The sequence below is a fragment of the Atractosteus spatula genome, chromosome 21, assembly GCF_055471065.1.
Source record: "Atractosteus spatula isolate fAtrSpa1 chromosome 21, fAtrSpa1.hap1, whole genome shotgun sequence".
NCBI lineage: Eukaryota > Metazoa > Chordata > Actinopteri > Semionotiformes > Lepisosteidae > Atractosteus > Atractosteus spatula.
In genome coordinates, this window is record NC_142726.1 from 15,517,048 (window position 1) to 15,534,260 (window position 17,213).

At 40.0% G+C, this 17,213-nt stretch overlaps 1 non-coding gene across 1 annotated transcript; it reads left to right on the plus strand.

Annotated features, from left to right (window-relative positions):
• The first annotated feature begins 15,368 nt into the window (after nucleotides 1-15,368).
• LOC148817297 (U6 spliceosomal RNA) lies at nucleotides 15,369-15,476 on the plus strand. The gene has a single exon (XR_016094631.1). It is a non-coding gene; the product is annotated as a U6 spliceosomal RNA (small nuclear RNA).
• The last annotated feature ends 1,737 nt before the right edge of the window (nucleotides 15,477-17,213 follow it).

Consider the following 17,213-nt stretch of genomic DNA (forward strand, 5'->3'; position numbering starts at 1 on the left):
GTTAATTAATATGCATGCATGAATGAGAATTATCTTTCCAGTTACATTTTGAAAAAAGAAAAATTCATTGAAGTTTTAATGGCAATGGGAGCGCTGACTTTCATACCAGCTTTAAATGAGGTCAGATTTAACGTTCTGCTTTATCTCAGGGCCTGCATGCGGACTGATTCCTGACAGGACACACACACACGGTGTGCGTGTGTATGATGTGTGTGTGCTTGCACGTATGTATGTATGGGTTACGTGTGTGATCGGTGTGTTTGTGTACGTATGCGCGATGCGTGTCAGACAACAACACACAAAATAGAAATCAATCACATCAAGTGTTGTAATAAATCAAAGTCAACTGAATGACTCTTGTTGTAGTTGAAAGCAAACAGCTAATGGCATTTCATTTACACACTGCATTACCTATTTCTCTAAGTTATTATTATTATGTAAACCAGATTAAAAAGAGAGTATGCAATCATCCATCCTTTATGAGTGACAGCTGTATCCCGAGAGGGTGGAGATGAAGCCCAGCCAGGCAGGACTTTGAAGAGACACCTGTCCATTCTTTCTGTTATTTCATCCTCCTCACACCAAAGGTTTGCAAAGAGCCATTTGTCCACTGACAGCACCTTGAGTATGTTGTCAAATGAACATGAACAGACGCTTGATCTTCACCCATCTCATGAACAGGTTTGGGGATTTTTCCTCGACTTTTTCCTGTCTCAAGAGTATCAGTTTCTCGGTCCCACACCAGGCTTCCATACAGCACTGGGTCACACATGGCTTGAGCTGCAGTGTGTGCGTCAGAGCTGCCATCGTTAGCTAAGGCAGTGCTTCCTGAGGCATCAACAACACACGTCCCGCCCCACATCAGTTTACACAACGTGGAAACACACTGAAGGGATGCACCAGACAGGATTCTTCTCTGGGATCCTGCCTGCACCTGTGCACAGGCGAACACCTGGAATTTCCCCCCAGCAGCCCAGCCTGGGGACATGAGGCGCAGAAGAAGGGCTCAGCCCTGTGGCACATGTTGACCTTACTGGCACAACAGACTGCATCTGAACGAAATGGGCGAAGATCTACATTTAGAACATTTACAAAGAACATTTAGAAAGAAAGGAAGGGGGAGGGGTTGAGAATCTAGAGAAAATCCAGAGAAAAATACAAGCTGAGTGGAATCAAAAATGGAACCCAAGGAAAAAGCAAAATATCCAAGGACCAGGTATTTAAGTGCTTACACCTAAATGCCAGGAGTATGAGGAACAAAATGAAAGATATAGAAGCTACTGCATTAGCAGGTGATTATGATGGGACCGGAATCATAGCTAACAGAGTGATGGTGATGAATACAACATCAATGGATACACAGGAGAGACTGGAAAGATGGAAGAGGTGGAGGTGTAGAGCTATAGATTACAAGAGCATTCAGGCACAGATGAATTAAGTGTCTCAGAAACTATACGTTCTAAAAAAACATCAAAAAGCACAGCGTTGGGAGTATGCTACAGACCATCAAATTCAGATCTCAGTTATAATGCAATTTCATGGAATTAAATCAGGAACACGTGTGTAAAGGAAGACGTAGTCGGTGTGCTTGCGATGTAGGACTGATTGATCTAGATTTTTAAACAGTCAAGAAAGAGTAAGCAAAAGGCAAGCGACAGAACCATTAGGGAACTGTGATGATAATATGGCTTTAAACTACATTTTGAAACTATACAGAGACCCAAACAGGTTTAGAATTTCAAGAAAGCAAACTGAGAAGGAGCGAGACAAGAGTTTACAAGAAGCAGAACGGAAATAAAATAGAAGATAATTTTTATAATTATTTTGCTTGAAGAGACTTTTTTTGTTCTCTGGGTCTCTTTCAAAATACATTTGTGATTGTGAATAAAGCACTCTTAATAAGCGTGGTTCATTAAGACCTATTACACGAAATTAATAAATGACACAAAATGGTTTGTTAACAATATAGGAAAAAAAATGGAAGTTATTGCTGTTTTTTATTTTGTTTGGGCCGTGAAACAAGGTCTTGATCTTTACATAATTGACCGAAACTGTGATCCAGAGAATGAAATCATTGGTATTTTTGGGATTTGGTTCCACTCTCATTAATTCGGGGGTCTGTAATTGATTTTCATGCCTTCTGGTCTCCCACTCACAGAGGTCTTTGATGTGATGGTTCATATCCAGATGATTGAACACAAATAGAAAAGCTCTATTGCTGTGTGATTATACAACTCGCTTCATGATAAAAGATGATGCCTGCCAAAGAGGTCTGCTTTCAGAAAATGAGGAGTCGGCACAGTCTCTTTTCTTAGTATTATTTTGCAGTTATCCTGAACTTCAGACATTCAGTCTTGTAACACAGGAGAACCTAACTTTGGAAGTTGATATCGAAATGGTTCACCACTATCCCTTCATCATTATCTGATAGAAATTTAAAGGTGGAAGGTTTAAACATTTAAAGATATTTTCGGCCACTTTTCTGCTCTCTTGTGTGGCATGTTTGGAAACTGTGATGTCATCTTGGTGGTGGCCCCATCCAAATCTACAAAACAGAGGAGGGCCCTTCTTGGCAGTCTATTAGGCAGGAAGCCTTCTTTTACCTGGCAGTAACACGAGCCTCACGTGGAGCAGCAGTGGGGAATTCCTTGTTCTGGAGCAGCAGCATCTTGGACTAGTAATCAGGGGTCTGAACTGCTGATTAGAGGAGCATGGGTTCAGATCCTGGGTGGAACCCTGCTGTTGTACCATTGAACATGGTGCCTCACTCATAAACCTCTAGTAAGCACCCTGCTGTGTAAATGGGTCTCCAAGTCATCATTGTCAATGAGAATTCATTTTCCATTCACTTACAGTATTTGGCTAAATAAAAAAAAATATCGCGCCACTGCTTTGTTTCACTGTTTCACTGTTTCTCGAGTGTTTCGATTCTGCAGTTGCACACAGTCCTCCCCTCCTCATAGAAAGCTCCGTGGGCTGAGGAGTAGGTCGCTGTGCGCTAAGCAGGAGTGAAGCTCACTATCTATGGTAGCAAAACACGCCCTGGAACAGGCCAAGGCTCAACGAACACAGAACGCAGCCAGAACTGCAGAGTAAAGAAGCCACGTTTTCTACCATCAGTCTTGAAGAGAGAAATAAATAATGAACCACAGCAGACATGAAGGAGAATTCGTCAGAAAGATCCCATTTTAACTAGCTATTCCCTCTTGTGACGTGGGTGATGATTGGTTGCCGAGTGCATAAAGTCAATTGGTGGTCAGATTTGCAAATCGTGTCATTAAGCAGTGATAGCATTTCTAATCATAGCTATCTCATCTACAGGGGGCACACTTTGGTGTTTTAATTTGAGGCAACAAAACGGATAGTAGTGCATTTTGCATGTCTATTTCATTCCTGTTTGCTCTTTCATACTTCAGTATCGGTCTTTTCTAAATCGGAAGACCTGTCACTGATTTAGTTAATACTAAGGCAATCTATAAACTAAGCCCTAAATATTGTTCACAGCTGTACAGTGGATTGGCCAATAACTTTAACATTGTGTGATTGAAGAAAAAAAAATCATAAAAACGTTTTGCATTTACTCTATGGTCATTCTGTATGATTGTCATTTAATTGCATAAATTACTCCATTTAATAAGGTGGTGTGGAGTTTAGGATCAGGGAACACAGTGTGCAAGTGCTTTTGAAGCCCTGATGTAGTTAATATGAAGGACTTTTATTGCACAAACGGTGAAATAATTATTTGGGATCCATCACAGTAAAATAAATAAGCCATTGTGTCAGGTGTTGTACTCAATGCTCTCCTGAATTTGTTTTGCCTGCGCCAAGCCGAGAGCTCTTCAAAGCAACTGGAAAGAAGGGGAAATGTGTTTTAAATGTCACTCTTTTGCTGACAGAGGCAAGGTGACCTTAAAATGTCATCTTTTCTATTGTAAATATAACAAAGTGGATTCTGTAAAATACCAAATATTTGATATGAAAGGGAATATATATTAAAGCATTAGCACTTTGGGCTGAACAGAATTTCAGTGTTGTGTTTCTGTAAACAGCAGAGCCAGTTTGTGAAGGACTGGTTGAATTGGCTTCTTCAATTTGTATCAATCTGCTGCCTGTGCTGAAAAGACTGAAGAGTTTATCAGCCTCTCTGCACAGACTCCTGTACCCTGCCTCCTTGGTACTCTACCAGGGGAAACATTTCTTCTCCTTCCATTAACCACATACTAGAAATAGAGCAGGTCACTTCCAGATGCTTAAGGCGCAAGATAATAATACAAGTATTCTAAATAAGAAGACTGAGTTCACAAAAGTCATTTTTTTCCAATAAGTGCTGACTGAAATGAACAGCTGTAAAAACATTTACCAGTTACAGGATGGCTTTGTCTGTCCTGAATTGTCCAGTGCACTGTAGATATCTCCTGTGCTGTCCAGTGCACAGTAGCAGTCCTGTCCTGTTCAATCAAGTCCAGAGAAACTGTTCTGTCCTGATCTGTTCAGTGTACAGTAGCTGTCCTATCCTGAACTCTCCAGTGTACAGTAGCTGTCCTGTCCAGTCCAGAGAAGTTGTTCTGTCCTGATCTGTTCAGTGCACAGTAGCTGTCCTGTGCAGTCCAGAGAAGCTGTCCCTTCCTGTTCTGTCCAGTGCACAGTAGCTGTGTCCTGTTCAAGCTTTTGGTGGTGATTTGCTGCTGTCACAGTTAAAAGCAGACGCACCCAAAAGATTTTAACCAGATATTAAGCGGGACTATATTTAAAGGCTGAACACATCCTTATTTATCAATTGTGAGCCACGAAAAAGACAGCAAATCTCTAACTGCTGGAAAATAAATAAAAGAAAACTGAAATGGAATGTGATTCTATTAGTCTTATTTACAGTGCTCTGCAAAAGTATTGGGACAGTGAAGTCTTAACTGGGATTTTCACAATGAACTTTAGTAATAATCAGTTCTCATGAAAAAACTTAACTGATAAATACATCTTCTAATTATTTCATTTTAAGTTTAATTAAGGTCAAATAGACTTCCTGGGTCAAATAAACAAATTCAAACCCTGAAACTCTAATTCAATTTAATTCGAAGGAGCAAATGGACAATTGGCTGACAGGTGTCTCTTGTTGGCCGGATGTTTGTTGCTGGGTAATTAAGCTCGCAAAAGAGCTGTGAACATCCAATCAATCTGTTCCACTTTGACTTCAATGTTTGGTTACCAAAAACAGCACCTGTGTGCTTTTCACAACCTAATTGCTCCTAATTTTGTAGTACTCTATGCACATTAGTAGGAGTTGTAGAATGGGAACTGTATTGTAAATTGAGGAACATCATGCACCTCAACTTTTGAAATATATTCAAAACATATTGCAACCCTTTCCAAGTCTCCAAATCAGCAAGCAGTGAGAATCAAACAACCTAATTAATCAGTGGTTAAACCAGACTGTAATAATCTGATGATCTAAGATTAATAAATGAGTTTACCATGTCATTCATTAAAAGACCTGATGGGACAAAATGCTATTAATTGTATTAAATTCCTGTTGACCTTGAAATTTACATCTTTAATGATAGCTAACTGACTCTTTAAAGTAGTTCATGGCCCATGCTAAACATTAAACAGGGTCTATAATTGGGGTGGTTTCATGGCCTCTGCAGTCCTCATTATTTGCATGTGTGTGTCTGTGGGAGTATCTGAGGCTAAAACAGCCATGACTGTTTACTAGACCAGAGAAGGAGGCAGACAGTTAAATTACTTGACCTTAGCACAAGGAAAGTAGTTAAGCCGTGGTTCTCTGTGAAAACATTTAAACCGCAATATGCAAAATTGAAATAGCTATGATATGTCATTAGTTTAATTCCAAATTGAAAAATTAGCTTCAGGAGAAATTATCAATGGGACGTTAGCTTAAAACACAGAAGTCTTCTCATAAACGTGAAGCTTCAATTTATGGAGAAGCAAGCTCTGCGGATTGAGTCATTTCAATTTGCACTCCCCAGCCTTAACGGGACTGGTGTTTTAAAACAAATTGTACCCAAATGAAAAGGCTATGCATTAATCACAAAATATAAAATCAAATCCATTTTATTTTTTTAAAGAACACATCTAATTGTTTTATATATTATTGTTCATATTTCAAAAAAATAATTAGCTCTCTTGTACATTAATGTAATATTAAAATAACGTTATGCATTTTGCATGAAGCTTTTTATCTTTGCTTAAATATTTCTGGAAAGAGAATTTTTCACACGAATACATTGCAGAATGATTTCTAATGGGCTTTTAAAAGCTACTTCAGGGTTTTAATTAGTTGAAAAGCCTTTAGCCAAAGTATCTTTAGCCTTAACTTTTAATCACTTTTGATCGAAGGAGTAGTGAATGTAAATTGTATAATCACCAGAGCCCTAAAAGGTTTCTGGGAGCTTCAGTGCTGATTTATAAGCAGAAACACAGGCAATGCAATGCCTTTTATAAAACCTAATGGATAGTGACAAATTAAAACTTCCTACATGATAATATAGTGTTCAGTGCTGATAAATAAATAATACCATTGTGAGATGGTCTAATTCACTGCACATATGGGTACATTTCAGCTGAATAAACATGAGCATCTACAATCTACTTTTATCTACAAAAGAGATTAAATATAATTTAGAACCTTACATTTTTTAAAACACTAGAGGATGGCTTTGATCTAATCTGTAACATAGAATAAACAGACATACAGTAGATCACTGAGAAAAAAGGTTACACTCAACATTCACCTAATTTATGTCAATCAAAATCTGCATAATTTAGAGGATTTGGGATGGTGTGTTTTCTGTTTAGAATAATCAAAGGTTCATAAATGCACCCACTTTAAAATAAAGACAATTTTGGTTACTCAAAATTGAGTACCATCTTAAAGCAATTAGCAATACCAATGAAATACAGTACATGGCTGTACAAAACTATTTGATGTCTCTGTTATTTCTCTCGGTATCTCATACAGGCATAATGCAACCTGTGACCATAGAACTCCCACTGGATCACAGCAAATAATTCAACACTGCATTTGTGGTAATAAGCTTTGTGCATGCTGAATGGAAGTTAATTCAGAACTGAGAACACCTATTTGACAAAAAAGCACCTCTAATTAAATATTCTACACAGGTATATCTGGCAATGGATATCCACGCACTGAGTCCCAGGCTGTGTCTATGAGCCTATAAGGCATCTGGTGCAGGACCGAGCAGAGTAATTCTTGCTTCTTGGACCAGTCTGGATCAATTGCCACCAATGCCTTGCTAGAACCAGAAATCGATCAAGATGCATTCATCACCTAACATTAATTCATCATATTTTTCATTTTTAATGCCTGAGACAACCCACTGTTGACAGAATAATTGATTTTTTTTCCTTTGGCAAGAAATGACCTCTTATGAAAGATTAGATAAAACAATAAACAGAGGACTTCATTAAAATACATCAAAATGAATAAATTAGACCTAAGCAAATAGTCTCATAAGTCGCAGGCATGTCAATGTTTCTGCAGTCTGTAATGTATTTCAGATGTCAGGATTTCAGTGGTTTTCAGATTTTAAGAGGGTTTATTTTGTCTTATTCCTCACAGTCTGTGCAGAAGTGTCATTGTAGGTTTCTCCAGATCTTGGCTTTGGGAGCTTAAAGAGATTAATAATCATTTGCAGTTTAATAACCATTTGCAACCATTTGCAATTTAATGAATTACATTTTATTAATTAAACTAATAGTCATTTGCTAATTTGAGAGCTGAAAGTATCAACAGTTGTAATTAAAAGAGAAATTAATACAGATGCATCCTGATAAATAAACATATAGAATAAATAGGATAAAAACGGCGAATGTCTTTAGTTTTTTGTTCAGTTTTTTTGTTGTCAAATACCACATTCAACAACAGCCTTGAGACTGAAAGCTTTCCCAGACACTACATCTGGGGCTTCTTACTGGGATACGGCGTATTACAGAGGTGCAGTTCCATTCACAGCTACAGCCTTTGAATAAACAAATTGAAGAGAGAGAACGTGTCAGTTCCTGCTTGTATTGAGGGTTACACTTGACATTTTGCGAATATCCAGAGCATGTCTATTTAATACCTAATTATGTGCAACCAAGTATGACCAATAGCCAGTTTCAATGTGGTATTAATATTCTATTGTGAAAAGAATCACACCACATTAACCATTTATACAGGGTATATGTAACTGCGAGGCTAAAAGGTAGTGTTATACATTAGGGGTTATGAATTACCTTTATAAATTCTTTATAAGCTAGAATATATTACTGTAACACAGTTCCATTAAGATTGTTGAAACTGACCTCTGCAAAGGGCAAATTGCCAAGAAGATAATTGTATGTTAATATGAAAAGGCAGCTTGTTCCCACATGCAGATGCTTGTAAAATTAATTGTAAAAATTAATTATTAATAGCTCCTTTAGTATGCATTTATTATGTCTCAATCACAATCCCTAAAGTTTACCTCGGTCATCTAAGAGTAATTTTTCCAGCTGTAACATGTCAGAATAAGCTTTTTTTCAAATGTAGACATCTTGCAATGGTATTACTTCATAGCACACAGAAGAAAATTCAAAACAGTCGGCAGTATTATAATGGTTATCTTTGGTTAATAACCACTGACATTTTCAACAGCATTTCTCCAGATGCTACTTAATGGATTTTTAATCCAAAGTGTGCCCTATATGATAAGGCAGTAAAAGCCAATGTTGCTATAATAAAACCTAATGCTGTTGTCTCCTGTGTTAATGAACATTGTGCAGATGGGAGCTTTAAGATTTAAATGATGAATTCACCACAGATTGTGCATATGTGCCCATTTCCTTTCAAGATTGGTGAAGTGTCAATAGCTTAATTTTACAGTCTGCAGTTTTCCCTGATTTCCCACTGGATTTCCCACTGGAATCTTCTGCCACTCAGAGAGCTACTTCGACAGGGGATCCCTTTTTTCTGTTTGCAACAGGTGAACACCTGAGTTGTTTTAAGCAAGCGTCAAAATATACATCCCTACAATATTTTGCTTAGTTTTGATTCACAGTCTCTAATTTAAAATGAAATAAACTGCCTTCGGCTGTCATCTTGGAACATGGTATACAGTACAGTACATACCAGCTGACGTGACCAGTGATGACGCAGAAAAGTGCTTCTAAGAATCTTTAACATTTTATTGTAGAAGTATGGACTTTTTCCAAGCTCTAATACCACACCACACCCGCTGTAGGGCTCCCAGACTCTGTGTATAGCTTTAGGTGGTGTAAGAGTGGAGATTTGTCTTTAGAGAACTTAATGTCCTCTCTTCACATACCATTGGATAAACCAGATTGAAAACAGTGTTGATAACTGTTTTCAGTTCATTCATAACTGAGCATGCCTGTTGAGTATTGGAGTAAAACAAGTTCCTCTGAATTACTTGTTGTCACGGACGTCCAAAGGGACTGACCGTGGGGAACAGGAGAGCGGAAAAAGACCCATATGCGTAGCGGCGAGACGGGAAAAAGGCCCGGGCTCATTAGTGCAAAGAGTTCAGGACTGCCATATAGAAATCTATGCCCTCAGGGAGCGGACGTGGGGCGCCCTGGTGCTAGGCGGGTCTCAGGACATCCGAACGTCAATGCTGGGCGAGGACAGAGTGCAAGACCCGGAAATATATAGACCAAGGGAAAGAGAGGGACAGGAAGGACAGCAGACCGGAAACTAGGGACAGGACAGAGAAGGAGCGCCCTCTGGCTGCAGAGGGCGTGACACTTGTATTCTCAAAGAGAAATCCCAGTTTCAGAGTCTGTTATTATGGGTTTTTTTGTACTGATGTATCTGTGGGGTCATTTGCACAGAGGAGTATAAGTATAAACATGGACCTGTGACCCTGGTGTTTGAACGGGTATCACTGTGTTGAATAGACTGCAAATGTGAGAAAATCAGAGAAAGTCAAAGCTTTTGTGGTCAGAAAAAAAAGTGGATTGCATTTCTCCAAGATGAATGCCGAAATGTATTTAATATATAAAGGACAAAGCGAGGCAGTTTGTCTGTGAGCTCGTCATCACTTTGCTTTGAGCTGAAAATCTGCTTGTGGCTGTCGTTCTGGAAATGTGGAACTCTGTAGAAAAGAACTGCTATACAGACTGGGCCTCCGTTTTGGCACAGACAGTAGCCAACTTGTAATTAAAACCAGATTCAATATTAATCTATTATTTTTTATTGCAGACCTAAAAAATCCTTCACCAAATGCCAGATCCATCATACCACAAATTCTGAAAGGAAATTAAAAATAAATAGATGCCTGGTTTCATTTACGCTTTGACAGGAGTATTAATACTTCCGTAATTACATCATTACACATGTGTTAACTACACTGGCCATTGCTTGTGCTTCATAAAGTACTGACAAAACAGACCATGGCATTACATGAAACTGTCTTGCATCAGTTTTTCCCTGGTAAGCTCCAAATGAAATGAAGTCCAATATACTGTTCTGAAGCCCGTTTCTCTTTAAAGACAACTGTAAAAATGTAAGAACAACATTGAATGATTAAATTGCTACCACATCACAGGTTTTTTGTAAAGTTTAATCTTTACAATTGATCGGTACAACAAAGCCATGTTCTTTTTCAGGCCAATCAGAAAAAAAATCATTCTTTTCTAAAGTACAGGGGTTCAAATGGTGGAAGGGTAGCTTTGACCTACAACTGTACATCTACTGTACATCTTAGGTCTGAGATATTGGTGGTTCTCATGATGAGACCCTGATATGTATACAGATAATATAAGATAAGATCAGATCACTTTATGAGCCACACACAATTTCTTGCATTAGGAATTTGTCTTTTTGCATGCCCCAACCTGCTCTCCATGAGACACACAGACAGGGAGAGAAGCTTGGGGTCAGAGCGCAGGGTCAGCCATTCATACGGCACCCCTGGAGCAGTTGGGGTTAAGGGCCTTGCTCAGGGGCCCAACGGAGTAGGATTCCTCTTCCGGATGCAGGATTTGAACCAACAACCTTCCAGCCACAGGTGCAGATCCTTAGCCATCGCTCCGCCAATCCATCTTAAATGCTCTACTTGTCCACATGTCCACCAACCCCACTGTTTCCCCCACCCCTACAATCTTGCCTGTTAATATGAATTTGTCTGTTGGTCAATTTTACCCGCCAGAGCCAAAGATTTAATTGGTTTCAACATGTTGGGGTTGATGGTCTTTGTTCTTGTTTGGTAGGGAGATATGCCTGCTGGGTGTGTTTGTGTGTGGGAGGGTGATTCTGTCACCAGCACTCTTCATCCACACGAGGCTCCATATTCTACCGATTTGAACCACGTTAGACTGACTGCGAGACAGAGTTTCTCTTTGTTTAGCATATCCGTGGTGGTGCTGTATGCTCTCCTTCAATCACTCTGCCCCTCCCTCCCAGCAGCCTTGCCCAGCGAGGAGCTCTTCAGGCTCTGAGTGTAATTCCATCTGAGCAGGGCTGCGATCCTGTCGAATGGGAGGAAGAGGGACAAGTGATGAAAACCCCGATTGTCCTTCTAGATCAGATCAGATCTGTGCCATGTGTTTGCATTCAGTTGCATTAACAGGGTAAGAGGAAGGAGTCAGATCTGAGCCGAGCATATGTTCCCTCTGATACTGGAGGTAAAAAATTGAAAACTGAACTGAGAGGAGCTGTGACTGCATGAATCTCCAGACTGGCCACTGCCACCTCTCAAATATTTGTGACTGCTCCCCCGGGATTTGCAATGTCTGTAAAAATATCCTGGCTTTAGATTTGACTGTAATATTCACAATCTTTTTATCATTAGCTTGCTATTTTGAAAAAGGTAAACGTTTGTAGTTCTGAGTAAATGCTTTAACTAAGGGGAAGTTCTTATTAGCACATAGACAGTATTTAATTAACCCAATAGGACCTCAGCCAAATAGTCAATTTATGCCTGGAATGATGTCCCCTCAAACGTTTTGTAATATCTCTGGCAGTGTATACAGTAAAAGCCTGTTTTATGGCTTAAATTAAAGCTAATTTCATTCTAGCAAAACCCTTCGTAGTAATGGCATTGTGCAGCAGGGCACTGTCTTTCAAGTTGCTTAGGGCAATCCTTAGCAGAATAAGAAAATTTGGTTTCAGGCATTGAAGGAGGGGGATGATGGTCAGACGTCCTTGTAAATGTATGTAGAATGTTCAAAATGGAGGCAAGTTGGTTTCCATTCATAACAACTGACTCCTGACCTTCTGCATTGCAGTATGCTTGCCTTCATCCCAGAAATGAGAGTTTAATTGGCTGAATAAGGCATTCATGGGATTTCACGGCTTTCTGTTTCATGGATCATGGCTTAGATATTTATGTAAGAAGATGGGTGAAACGTCATGTCTTGAAGATTCAGTACAAGTGCTGTAGAGTTCACTTCCCTACAGTGTTACAGGACATAATTGTATGCATGTCTGTGTGTAGGTGGAAACTTCAGATTGAGTCATCCAAGCTCCTTTGCTCCAGTAGTTCAGTGCTAAACTCCCCCTCACCCACCTGTGTATCTGTTCACTTGACCCTGGCCAACTATTCTGTGGGACAGAAACCAGCTGCATAATGGATTAACTGCGCCAGGACCAGGTGCTTAAATATCTCATCTTGTTCTTGAAGAAAGGGGTGCCAGCATGCAATGAGCATCACTTTTTTAACAGACAGCTTATTTCCCCGCTCGTTTTTGCGAAACAATGTAAAAATGTTTTATGAGCTTGTTATTGCCAAAGGGTTCTCTTCTGCTGTGCGCACGATACAGGCTGAACCTGAAACGAAAGGTTCTCTATTCAGAAATGAGCTTTCAGAAACAGCTTGATTATTTTGTGGACTGCAAAGGAGCTGAACAGAATACAAATTTACAGCCAGGTAAAGATCTGCTTGGACTGCTTGCTTTTAATTTGGGAACTTGATCACCAGACAACAGAGTGTGGCTGAAATGTAGACAACTTCATACTGTCATATATCAAACAATAAGAACGTTAATGGATGCAGGTTGTCAAATATGGGAAATGCTTGGTTATACACTTTATTTCTCCTGACTTAGTCCTTCCTTCTAACGGCTGCTTTTCAATTAGAGGCAGTGGAAGTTGGGGCTTCTCTTTAGCATGTGCTCTGTAACAGGGCAGTGTCAGATACAGTACAACAGGTCTCAATGGGCAAGGCATTTGTTTGTGACGTGAAAGAGGACATTCCCACTGTCAGATGGCTAGTTTGCTCCTGTTTCATACAGTCTATGGTCTGAATTTCTATAGAACAGCTGTTTAGCCTCTCTTATTTGTGTGTTCAGTGACCTTAAAACACCACCAAAAAAAACCAAGACTCGTAGAGTGGATACTGTATGTTTGACACATTCTTGTTTTATAGAAAATCTGATGTCTGAAGTGATTCTGGTCAGCCTGGTGAATTGGGAACTCTTGCACCAGACAGCTGTACAGCCTGTCATTACAAATCTATAATTCATTCTTAAAACAAACTGCTGACAGACTGTGGATCTCACACTGGTGCAGTTTTGGTTCTGCAGGCTCTGTTGGATCTAGGAAAAACGGAAGAGACAGGAGCCTACTGCCCCAGGCAGGCACTGGCTCAAACTAGTGACAGAGTTACTTACTGCCCTTCCCAGCCAATGTCAAACACAGGCACAAAGAAAACTATTTTAATTCAAAACCCACAGAGTGCAGAAATATTGGATATGCTGCCAACTTTTGTTTGAAAAACTGGTCCATTTTGCAACCTTTTGGTTTGTAACGAGACCCCAGAAACAAAGCCAAATTCCAAACACACAAAAGCACCAGATAGAATATCTCTGTGTTTCGGAGATGATTTGTAATTTATTAATGGAAGTCAAATGCTTTGAATCGAATCAACTATTTCTAGTCAATAACCTCTGGTTTCAAATGTCTGTTTTCATCTACCCAATGGTTACAGAATCCATTGATTTTTTTTCAAGATAAGACATTATAAATTTTAGAGATGTGTGTATTTTCTTTAGCTTTTCAATCTTTATCTGTGAATGAATATCACCTCCTCCAGACCAGACCCACATGTCCGGTCTTGTCTGTTAGAGCAGATGCAATTTAGGATGGATAAAATTGAGCTCTGAGGGTGAAGAGGATTTGGAACGAAAGAAAAAAATAAAAGAGAACTGATTTTAGATGCCCTGGACAGACACTTTTGGCACATTTTTTAATCCATTCCTGCCAAATTTGAAAAGACACCGCAGGATCATCCTTTATTTTCATATCACACTCGTCTATTATAATGGGATAACATTTAATCAGCAGACAGCATTTGTTTGCTTCTGATATGCATTTCAAACTCATAATAACAATGGTAATATAAAATAAAAATGAAATGAACCTGTGTTTGTTGGAGTATGTCCAATGGCTTCCAGCAATTGCTAACATTTTGCTGCTGTTATGAATCTATTACATTCTACATGAGAGTTCATTTCAATTGAAGTACAGCTCCCCCCCACCCACCCCAAAAAAAAGGAAAAGAAAAAAGATTTTAGTGTACACTCTGTTCTTTGCGATAATGAATGCTTTGTCAGGGAGAATCCATCAATGGTCACTGGGGGAAGGAAATGTCAAGGAAAGTTATGGTTTGTTGGCTTTTAACCCACGTGGCCCAGCTCTGCAAAGTAATTGAAGTAAGGAAAATGCCATGTTGTTGTACCTCATCTATTTGTATAGCTGTCTGACAGGATGAATAGAAATATTGCTGCAGTAACACAATGTACAACAAGTATGACTGCTTGCCTTGTGCTGAAAATCAGTTCCGAAGAGGAAAAAAAAAAACATCTCTTATTGCATTCTCCCTGGAGTTAAACTGAGAGGATAACATGGACGTAGCATACTGATTTTCTCCCACTGCCTGGCACTTTCCCTGAAACGGGAAGATGTTTAGCTACGGTGCAGATTTTTTTGTTGGCCCAGGTTGTGGAATAAAGCATAAGATCCAGTAGATTGAAGAATTGACCCTGTTCTGCAAAGGGCGCTTCAAGGAAGAGCTGATAGAAAGACTTGTTATTAATAACCCCGAAAGCCTTTTCCAGGAAAAAAAAAATGGGCAGTGAGGTTATTATTCATCTGCCCTGCTGCGATCAGGTTATGGGGAAAGTGAGTGGCAATAACGTGAGTCTTTTGATGTCTTTAAACAGTAATTTCATTCTGTATGGATCTTAAAGAGATACAGCTCAAGTCCGGAGACGGCTTCTAAATGATGAATGATTCTCTCGGTCACAGGACGGTTTTCTCTTCTTTGACTTTGAGTTGAAAATAAACCACCGATGAGCTGTCTCCTGTAAAAGTACTTCAAGCCTGGACCGTGAGTGTTGTACTGGGAGACATGCTTGCTTCGGCAGCACATGTACTAAAATTGGAACGATACAGAGAAGAGTAGCATGGCCCCCTGCACAAGGATGACATGCAAATTCGTGAAGTGTTCCATATTTGGCCGGAGCGGTGGCACTGTGGCTAAGGATCTGCGCCTGTGGCTGGAAGGTTGCTGGTTCAAATCCCATGGCTGGCAGAGGAATCCTACTCCGTTGGGCCCCTGAGCAAGGCCCTTAACCCCAACAGCTCCAGGGGCGCTGTACAATGGCTGACCCTGCACTCTGATCCCAAGCTTGTCTCCCTGTCTGTGTCTCATGGAGTGCAAGCTGGGGTATTCCTAATGCAAGAAATTGTATATGGCTAATAAAGTGATCTTATCTTATCTCTTACATGTACCCCCCCAGTTCACATCTGGACAGTGAGTCTTGTACACCCCCAGTTCAAGCCTGGACTGTGAGTCTTGTACCGGGTGACATGTATATCCCCAGTTCAAGTCTGGACTGAGAGATATGTACCCCCAGTTCAAGTCATGCAGTCACCCTCGTACCAGATTCTTCTAAAAATTCATAACAGATTCTGAAAGTGTTTTTTTTCTAGTGTATTGACTAAACTTGTTTTCAAATGTATTTCTATATCCTTTGAAAATACAGACCAAAATTAAAAAATAAATAACCCTGGATATACTGAATCGTTACATTACTAAATAAATGATATCAGGAATTACAGCAATTAAATTTATGAACTGAAATTGTATGTGCGCACATTTGCGCACCAGATAAAGAATTTGTTTTTAATGGATTCAGGAATCCAGTTGTGTTGAGTAGAACAGAATTATTTAATTCAAGTATTGTGATTAAAAACTGTAATCTTAAATAATTACTCACTGGAATAAAATTAATTCACACTTAACCAAGCGTGAAATGACACTGGCGCATAGCATTGTCTGTGCTGCTGTTATTGTAATGAGAACACAACCGTGTTAAACACCAGTAATCAGCACAGGTATTTTATACAGATACTCTTAAAGCTGTTTGTTATTGAAGAGGAGTGTCATTTCATAGTATGTGTTTGGGATGAAACAAAGTGACGGCATCAATAAAGGGACTACTAAGCAAAGAAACCCTATGTGATTTAGATTCCAGTGCATTTAAACACAGGCAGCAGTGTTTAGCATGGTGGTGCCTCACAGTCTTGGGCCCCCCCCCCCGTTCAATTCCAGACTTGGGGTGCTATCTGTGTGGAGTCTGTTTGTTCTTCCCATGTTCACATGAGTTTCCTCAAGAGGCTTCAGTTTCCTCTCACAGCCCTGAAACATACTGGTAGGTTAATTGGTTTCCGGAAAAATTGGCCCTAGGCATGCGTGTCCGTGTGTGCCCTTGCCAAGATAATAATAATAATTGCTTACACATATATAGCGCTTTACTGGACACTCCACTCAAAGCGCTTTACAGATAATGGGGATCCCCTCCACCACCACCAGTGTGCAGCCCCACCTGAATGATGCAACAGCAGCCAGAGTGCGCCAGAACGCTCCCCACACACCAGCTCTCAGTGGGGAGGAGAGCAGAGTGATGAAGCCAGTTCATAGATGGGGATTATTAGGAGGCCATGATTGGTAAGGGCCAATGGGAAATTTGGCCAGGACGCCGGGGTAACACCCCTACTCTTTTCGAGAAACACCCAGGGATTTTTAATGACCACAGAGAGTCAGGACCTCAGTTTTACGTCTCATCTGAAGGACGATGCCTGTTTACAGTATAGTGTCCCCGTCACTATACTGGGGCATTAGGACCCACACAGACCACAGGGTGAGCGCCCCCTGCTGTCCCCAGTAATACCTCTTCCAGCAGCAACCTTA